Here is a 9,266-nt window from a genome sequence, read left to right on the forward strand (position 1 = left end):
CTGACAGCCCGTTGCTGCAAGCGCTTCCCACAGAGGACTCCGGACCCAATCCACCGGTTTCAACCCAACTCGAAAACGCCACTGGGGTCGGGCCAGAACCGACTTCCCGAGCCAACCGGCAGTCGAGCCTCGCCACGGGACCTGCGGCAACGGTAGGCCAAAACAAACAACACTCTGTGACTCGTTGGTGTTCTATGGGCTCCATCCACAGTTAATAACCCTTAGATTAGACAAATTAAATCTGCAACCCAATTTCGGTCATTCGTTCCATCATACTCGTAGAATTCTCTCCCTCTACAATAAACTGAAATTCAATCGAACCTTACATAGGCTACCCTGTTTTAGTACCTCCTTGTTGTCATATTAACTGTTATCCCGTAATATCACCACATTTACCCACAATTGTACCCTCTTCTGTTAGTTAATAAATTCACTTTGAGCACAGCGATGTATGTGTGTGTGTTATTCAGAATCTAGAGTCCCTATACATAGAACTTACGCTCAGATCTGAGACTGACTGATTGACCATACGATTTCAGAATAACAACTAATGAATTAACCGAACTTCGTATAATTCTCAGGCTATACTCAAGGACCTAAAGCCTTGGGCGGACAAGCAAATCTTTAGGTGGTGCTCCTAATTTCGAGGTATAAATTAATATTCCCGGAAATATTAATTTTCATAACTGTATTAAAATTTTACGTAGCCGAGGTCTGCTACATTATCGCTCTCACACTCCCTCATACTGGTCACTGGAAGTTCAATATGGCACCTCATGGCAAATAATGGTTGCTCTACATAAAGATGGCCAAGGCTATAATAAGATTGCAAAGACCCTGAAACTGAGCTGTAGCACAGTGGCCAAGACTACAGCAGGACAGGTTCCACTCAGAACAGGCCTCGCCAACGTTGACCAAAGAAGTTCAGTGCACATTCTCAGCGTCCAGAGGGTGTCTTTGGGAAATAGATGTATGAGAGCTAGCATTGCTGCAGAGGTTGAAGGGGTAGGGGGTCAGCCTGTCAGTGCTCAGGCCATACACCACACATTGCATCAAATTAGTCTGCATGGCTGTCGTCCCAGAAGGAAGCCTCTTCTAAATATGATGCACAAGAAAGCCTGAAGACAAGCAGACTAAGGACATGGATTACTGGAACCATGTCCTGTGGTCTGATGAGACAAAGATAAACTTATTTGGTTCAGATGGAGTCAAGCACATGTAGTGGCAACAAGGTGCAAAGACAAGTGTGTCTTGCCTACAGTCAAGCATGGTGGTGGGAGTGTCATGGTCTGTGGCTGCATGAGTTGTGCTGGCACTGGGGAGCTACAGTTCAGTGAGGGAACCATGAATGCCAACATGTACTGTGACATACTGAAGCAGAGCATGATCCCCTCCCTTTGGAGACTGGGCTGCAGGGCAGTATTCCAACATGATAACAACCCCAAACGAACCTCTAAGTCAACCACTGCCTTGCTAAAGAAGCTGAGGGTAAAGGTGATGGATGAGCCAAGCATGTCTCCAGACCTAAACCCTATTGAGCATCTGTGGGGCATCCTCAAACGGAAGATCTATAACATCCACCAGCTCCGTGATGTCTTCATGGAGGAGTGGAAGAGAACTCAAGTGGCAACCTGTGAAGCTCTGGTAAACTCAATGCCCAAGAGGGTTAAGGCAGTGTTAGACAATAATGGTGGCCACACAAAATATTGACACTTTGGGCCCAATTTGGACATTTTCACTTAGGGGTGTACTCACATTTGTTGCCAACGGTTTAGACATTAATGGCTGTGTGATGTGTTATTTTGAGGGACAGCAAATTTGAGGTGTGAGGGTGTACTCACTCTTGTGTGTATTTATATTAGGGCTGTCCCCGACTAAGGATTTACATAGTCGAATCCGAATCGTCAAGTCCTACCTATAGTCGAATCATGTGTGTTTCTGTGCTCGGCTGTGAGCCGAAGGGGGATAACACATGGTAGCTCCGCTTTAATCTTGAGAAGCTGCAGAGCTGCAGTCTCTATTCATTCAACTTACACTGCAAATTTCCAGCTAAACTGACGCTTAATATTGATCATTTTCTCTCTCTCTCTCTCTCTCTCATTCACCGGTCTTGTGCAGTTCTGCGTGCATGCCGTGCTGCCGACAATTGCATGCAGGTTGGAGTTCCTCACAGGTCTATTTCAAGTAGCCGGCTGTTTAAAAACGATATAGGTATAAGACACCTCACAACACCAGTGAAGGTGGGGCTCTGTCTCTTCAGCAAGTGTTCCTCTTCCGCCACTTCACACATTCACGCTGCGCCTGACCATCCAGGGTTAGGGATACAGTTTTTGATTTATTCACGCACTTTAAAAACATTTATTGAAAGTTTTTTTTTTCAGGGTGACTGTGAGACAGTGATCAGTTTGCCTTGCTGTTGGTTGCATACACTGTTAGTTTAGAGAATATTTAGTGTGTTTGTATTTCTTGATATTGTCTGTCTGTTGCCTATCTGAGTGGCTTCAGTCAGTAGTTTGAATTGTTGTAAATCCCATAGTGTGATATAGTGCACCAAGCGTTGGGCACTCTTGTTTGAGAAATTCTAAGTTGCAGAATAACTGCTTGTTTGTTTACTTTGTATTTCTGTAAGAATGTAGGTGCTGACCTCCTTTTGTTGCACACTAAATAAGCAACACAGCACAGCCACGAGAGCTGGAATAATAACAGTTAATTTAAATAAGTAACTGAAAGAAAAGCATCAGGAATAATTCTACCAGGGACAACCTAAATTTGTTCGTGTCTATGTGTGAGACTGTGTGTGTCTGTATGTGTGTGTTTACATGTATGTGCGCATAAGCCTGTTAAAGAATGTAGTCGTTAGTGAGAGTGGGACGCCACGACTGTGCCACACCTACCCCAGCAACAGGCAGGCAAGAACCCCAGTAGCCAATAGGGGTGGGAGAAAGAAAAAAAATAAAACATAATTGAAAAAAACAAAGACTCCCACCGTGATGCAAACGCGGAAGACCCCGACCCAAATGCCAGTTGACAACGTAATGCCGACGGAACGCAAGAAGCGTAACCCGCGGAAGAGCAGCCCCCGGACCAGCCGCGGCGTGCACACAACATAGACCAGTGCTCCCCCCCACCCAGCACCCCAACGCCGCGCAGCAAACAACCAAAACGGCCAAATGCCACGCAATCATCAACACCAATGCACAAGTGACGAGCCCAACATGCACACCGAGCGAGCACGGCGACACCCAATGCCCAGCAGCCCCCTGCGAATCCCGCGTGCGAGGTCGGGCAAACGAGAGAGAGCAGGCGGAATAACACAACAGTGAAAGCTGGCGGAGAGAAATACCAGCAGCAAGTCCCAGCCCAGCAGCAAACGCGCCGCGCAGGTCAACGTGCACCCGCCAATAAAAGTCCGCCGTCCTCCCCCCAACCGCCGGAAAAATATAAGGCCGCTGGCGCCAGCCGACATCCCCCATGCCCAGCATGCCCCCCGGCCGCCGTGCAACACCAGTCAAACCAGCAACGAGGCAAAATCAACCAGCTCAGCTGCATGCCATCCCCAACCCACCCACCCGTCAAAGGCCGAGAACTCCAGGCACAAGCCCAGAACAAACCGGAGCACAGCCCTGCCCCGCACCCACACTGCACATCCCGAAAACTAACTATATACCTCAGTATCCAGAGGGGTCCAACAACTGGCTGACAGAGAAATGGGGAAGCATGGATCCGAGGCCAACGAAGCAAAACAGGGACGCAAACTGGTCCCTCCAAGCCAACGAGGAAATGCCTCCAACGGACTCCAATGCACAAACTAAACACCCAGCAGCCATTCAGAGACCCTGCCCAGGGAAAAAGCACAATGCATCAAGATGCATCGACAATTGCCCTACAATCCCACCGCAGCCCTCCAAACCACAACCGGATCAGCATCAACCCGCGCAGCGCCCAGAGACCCCCACCCCCAGAAGCCAGGGCACCCCGCAACCCCCCAAAGCGCAAAGGACCCCAGACCGCATGTCCTGGGGGAAGCTGTACCCTGCCCCAAGGAAGAACAACAGAAAGCCGTGCCGGGAAGCTCCCCGCCGCCAGGGAGCGATAACGCGGGAGAACCAGGCCAACGGTCCCCCAGCCCAGCCAGAGGTATCCCTCCCCAGAGTGCAGGCAGTGCCAGCAGCCCCCGAGGCCGATCTCATCCCTGGACGGGGGCCCAGCCCCCCCAGTCAAGCAACCCCCAAGGAGGAGCACCAAAACCTACCCCGACAACACCGGCCATGCGCCCCAGAGACTCCCGAATGCCCCCACTGTGAGAGAGCTGGCAGGGGGAAGCAGCGGGAGCCCCACCCTTGCCGAAGCAGGCCCAGGCGAGGAGAGGAGACAATGGGCCCCCAGGCCCAGGGACACACCACCCACCCAGAAATCAGCAAAAGCCACAAGCCCGAGTCCCCAGATCCCTAGGTCAAGAGCGGGCCCCCACGCCAGGGGAGCCCCGACCCCCCCAGCCCACCCCAGATCAGGCAAGGCCGCCACCAATCCCACAGCACCCCCGACACCCGGGGCTCCAGGGGCAGGACACGAGGTCAATGAGAATCTCCCTCACTCCTTCAACCCCTCTGCCTGCCTCTGTAAATGTATTGTTTTGTGTTGGATGCATGTCATGGATTGTGAAGTGTTGCATGGTGGAGTAAAGATAAGGTGTGTGGTAAATAAGGTGCAGTTAAAATTGGAGGGTAGTTGTGACACAGGCACCCCACAACTGTCAGGTAGTGGAGCCTCCCATCGTGCCCCTCCCACCCCCCAAGCCCTCTGTGTCTAATGTGTAATTAAAATTGAGGTGCGGCCAGTGGGGGAGGAAGAAGGGCGAGGCCGCAATAAAGAAGCCCCACCCACCAAACGCCCTGCAGCCTGCCCGCCCCCCAGAGTCCTAAGGGTGTATGTTGTGAGACATGACCAAAGGGGGAAAGGTGAAGGAGGTCATAGGGAGGCTAGAATGGTCCTCCTCACTGGGACCAGATTCCTGACTGGCCCCATCATTCATTCAGTCCCGTCCCCCACCCCCCTAAGCAGGAGGATGCCAGGTCCCTCCAGCCCAGGGCTTATAGCAAGAGCCCCTCTAGCACCGGCAGCACCCGGGTCCAGCCCCCCCAGTGCGCAGACCCGCCCCAGACCCAGAGGCTCCAAAGCCCCGAGCCCCAGACCCCCACACACCCCCGAGGTAGGTCAGTGCAGCCCCACTGCCACCCCCCACCTCACCGTTACCACACAATCAGGAGCACTCCGAGCACCACCAGGCCATCGGAGCAGACACCAAACCGCCCCCATCCCCCCCGCAGCCAGGGAGAACACAGACCCCCACCCACGGCTACACCGTGCACCGCACGTTCACCGCCACCGGACCGAAACCCACCACAAGCATCCCCCCCCCGCCAACCCCCACTGCCATGCCCACCGCCCGGCCCCTCCCCCCAACCTGTACCCACACACAGGACCCACAGAGAGGCAGCCAAGCACCGAGCGTCACCACATCTGCACAGCGCGCGAGTCAAAATCACCACCAGCGCACCGATACCAACAACCGCGCGACACCCAAGCAGAGTGGCTACCCACCCCGCAGCAGCGGCATGGCGAATACAGGGCAAACACCGATCCCCCCGTCAAGCCCGCGCCCTAGGCAGCCCGAGCGCCGCACCACCGCCCCCCGCCAACACCAGTTAAAATTCATGACTTTTAAAACGATTTCCATGAAAATTTAGGGACAATCACAATTGCCAAAATTACTATTTACTCGATCCTTACAAATTGGCTGAAATTCCCTTAAAGTAATCAGCTCTGATAAGTTCAGGTTGTTCTGTACATTATTCCAGGAAGAGAGGGATTTTGAGAGTGCATGCACATGTACACAGATAAAGAGGAACCAGCCCAAGGAGAGATTTATATATAAAAACCAACCAATGCGAGTGTCTGCAGATAGACAAAGGTGGCAGCAGCATACAGAGTGCAGTGGTGTACAAGTTTCCACAGTCAGTAATAAAATGTAAAGTACATTTTTATTACTTACAATCCAGCGTCCATAAATTTGGATTTGTCTGCTTTTAACTTAATTTGAGTTAAATGGGACTGAACAACATCAAAGGCAGACTGCAGGTATTCAAGAGTTTGTAGTACTGACGGGGATGAACAGTACATGATTGCATCATCTGCATAAAAATGGAACGTAGCAATTGATACATCTGTATTTATTTTTTGTGAATAAAAAACGTTTTTTTCATTCAGTACAAAACACAATGCCTTATCATTGTTTGTGCATGTGTGTTGCAGTGTGTACATTCACCTGTGTGTGTCTTTGTGTGTGTATCTGTAACCAGATCTATAGTGGAGGAGCAAGTCCAAGGTGTGTCTCACTGGCCAAACAACTTCTTGGCTGCCTGGAAAATGTAACCCTATTTCAGTGTGTTTGTCTGCAGGTTAAGACAAGTGAGATAGTTTCACATTTCATTATAAGAGAAGATAACCTAAATTAAAGACCTCTGGGATGAATTTGTTGAAGTTTTTTGTTTATTGTAAATTGTAAATGAAATATCATAAAATTAACATAAAATGTACATCTTTCTGTAAGTGAAATTGGATGAATAGTTAGTCGGAGGAATCTGTGAATTAAAAATAGGGCATGAAATGAAAAAAATTATTAAAAAAATGTGTAAAACATTAATATCATAGAATTTAAGAAGTTATTATGTATGAAATAGAGTGGCTGATGGGGTGCAAGTATCTGAACAGACTGTGTAAAAAGTATGGCTTTATCAAGGGGTGTAGAAAATGTTCCCGTCCATTCCATATAGCAGTGGCTTTTTCAATTTAAAGCTGCTCTTATCAGTATTTTTATATTAACAATGGGTCAAATGGCTATGTGTAATGTAAAATGGCTTGCTAAAATGTCAAGCCAACAGATATTTCTTCTCCTACTCTGGTTCTCCTCAGCTCTATGGAGTATTTCAGCGTCTTTTGGCTCATTGTTTTGGTTTACTCTAACCGATCCCATTAGCAATTGTTTCCAAGAAAATACTTTTTATGCAATGTATTTACAGGTAGACAACACAGGAGGAGAACAGGTGGACAACACAGGAGGTGAATACGTAGACAATACAAGAGAAGAACAGGTAGACAACACAAGAGGAGAACAGGCGGACAGGACAGGAGAAGAACAGGTTGGCAAGGAGAATAAGGTGGGCTGGTAGATGAGCAGCTGACATGTCATGTTTTTATTGTCCCCAACATGAAATATACTCCCACGGTTATCCTTCCAAATTAAAAAGAATACAATACCTTCACCCTTAAATTATGTTATTTCACTCCAAACAAACATCTGTTACTACTGCCAAATACAGGAAAGACATCATGTCCTGCTTCCTCAATTGAAGGCTACTAGTAAAGTACCGAAACACACATGCAGGGGTTAAACATGATATTGAAGTGAATGAAACATTCTTCACCTTGAGAATGTGTATTTAAAGCCTAGTAGTAGTAGCTACATTGTTTTCATTAATCCTTAACTTGTGACTCACATATTTGTAACTACATGAAAAAAATAAAATCATTGAAAGCTCTAAAGCACAATGGCATAAGCCTTATTGTTAGTATAACAGTTGAAAGCTGTCAACACATGATACAAAACTGACACATGTTAAATGAAACATATTGGTTTTCTTCAATATATAGGTTTAGTCCTTGCAATTGACTTAAGCAAGACCCTGAACCAGTAACTGTTAACTTATGCAAAAATGCTTAAAATTTCTCTTATTTTTAATAATCTTCAGTGGCTCAGTGTAGAGCAGGTCCTTTATTTCCAGTTTCAATCACTCAGTGTACAGCAGCTCTTTCTTAACACCCCACTGACTTGATTTTTCTAATTAGCATAACTATGCTACAGAGCATCTACGGTTATTTTTTTTACGTTGATTTCAGGTGGAAGAAAGGGAATTTGTGAGCAAATGATGATGAGGAGGAGGAGGAGAAAGAAAGCCGTCCTCTATGTTTGCGTTCACTGCAGCTCCCACTAGTGCAGAACTGTGATGACGGTCGCATGTGACATCAATCAGAGTAGCATGAATTTTGACTGTCCCTACTGAGATAGCATTTTAAAAGTACAACCTGTAGTCACATATGAGGAAAAGAATCTGATTGGGGTGACTTTGGCCTGGCAGTCTGAACGCGGCCTTTGAATTGTTTTATACAATAGCTTTTGTTTATTGTGACAAGTTTTAATCCTGGAAACCATCACGCTGTGCTTGGCAGTTTGACTGCGTGACACATTCAAAGACAAAAGCATAATCCCACTCATTGCTCACATACTGTGACTCACAGCTGATTGTTAGAGATTATGTCAAAGGTCAAACAATAAACAAAATGGGATAGTAGTTTTATCTCTAAAGGAATACTCACTCTTATGCCTGTATGGTAAATATGAAGCTACCACAAGCAGATGGTTAGCTTAGCATAAAAAGTGGAGGAGGACATGGCTAGACCAGCTATGAACAAAATACTAGTGAGTAAATTAGGTACAAGCCACTCCCAACCTCTCTCTTTGTCTATTTGCTCTTGCTTCTGCTTGTTCTCACGATTCATGCCAAACAACGTCATATGCATGTGTATTCCTGTTTGTCCCTTCCCATCCTTGTCGAGATCTCTCATTCTTTCTTGCTTGCCAGGCATGTGCACTTTACCTCAACAAACCAAACTGACCCTGCCTCTCTTCATCCATTTATTTTAGCCTTGAACTTAACTTAGCTGGAATGCAGTTCAGTGGCTTCCAATGCAAACACATTCAGACTCAAAAATGAACAGAATCTCAGACTCCTATTTAGCTGATAAGGAGTTAAAATGTCAGACATGTAGCTTGATGCTAAATACTGTACAAGACTTCAAATGAATTTAAAATAAAAACAATACAGGTAAAATTATTTTAGTTCATGTTTTTACTCAACCTGAAAAATTATCAGATTTGGATTAATCATATTTGGGCTGCTGGATGGTAATATCCTGTAGGTCTGAAGGCAATGGATGTATTACTGAATATGGAACATCAAAGCCCCCTTCAGATATGCACCGACTTACGTATATGTGATGGCAATCACATAAAAATGGTTTTATGGAAAAAGTCACAACAGAAATCTTGACAACATTTCCATAACATTTTCAAACACAGCACAAGGCTAAGTATGCCATGTCTAAAAGAAGATAAATATTCAGCCCTTTATACATTTTTGGGTCTCAGC

Source organism: Micropterus dolomieu, linkage group LG15, assembly GCF_021292245.1.
Source record: "Micropterus dolomieu isolate WLL.071019.BEF.003 ecotype Adirondacks linkage group LG15, ASM2129224v1, whole genome shotgun sequence".
NCBI classification, from domain to species: domain Eukaryota; kingdom Metazoa; phylum Chordata; class Actinopteri; order Centrarchiformes; family Centrarchidae; genus Micropterus; species Micropterus dolomieu.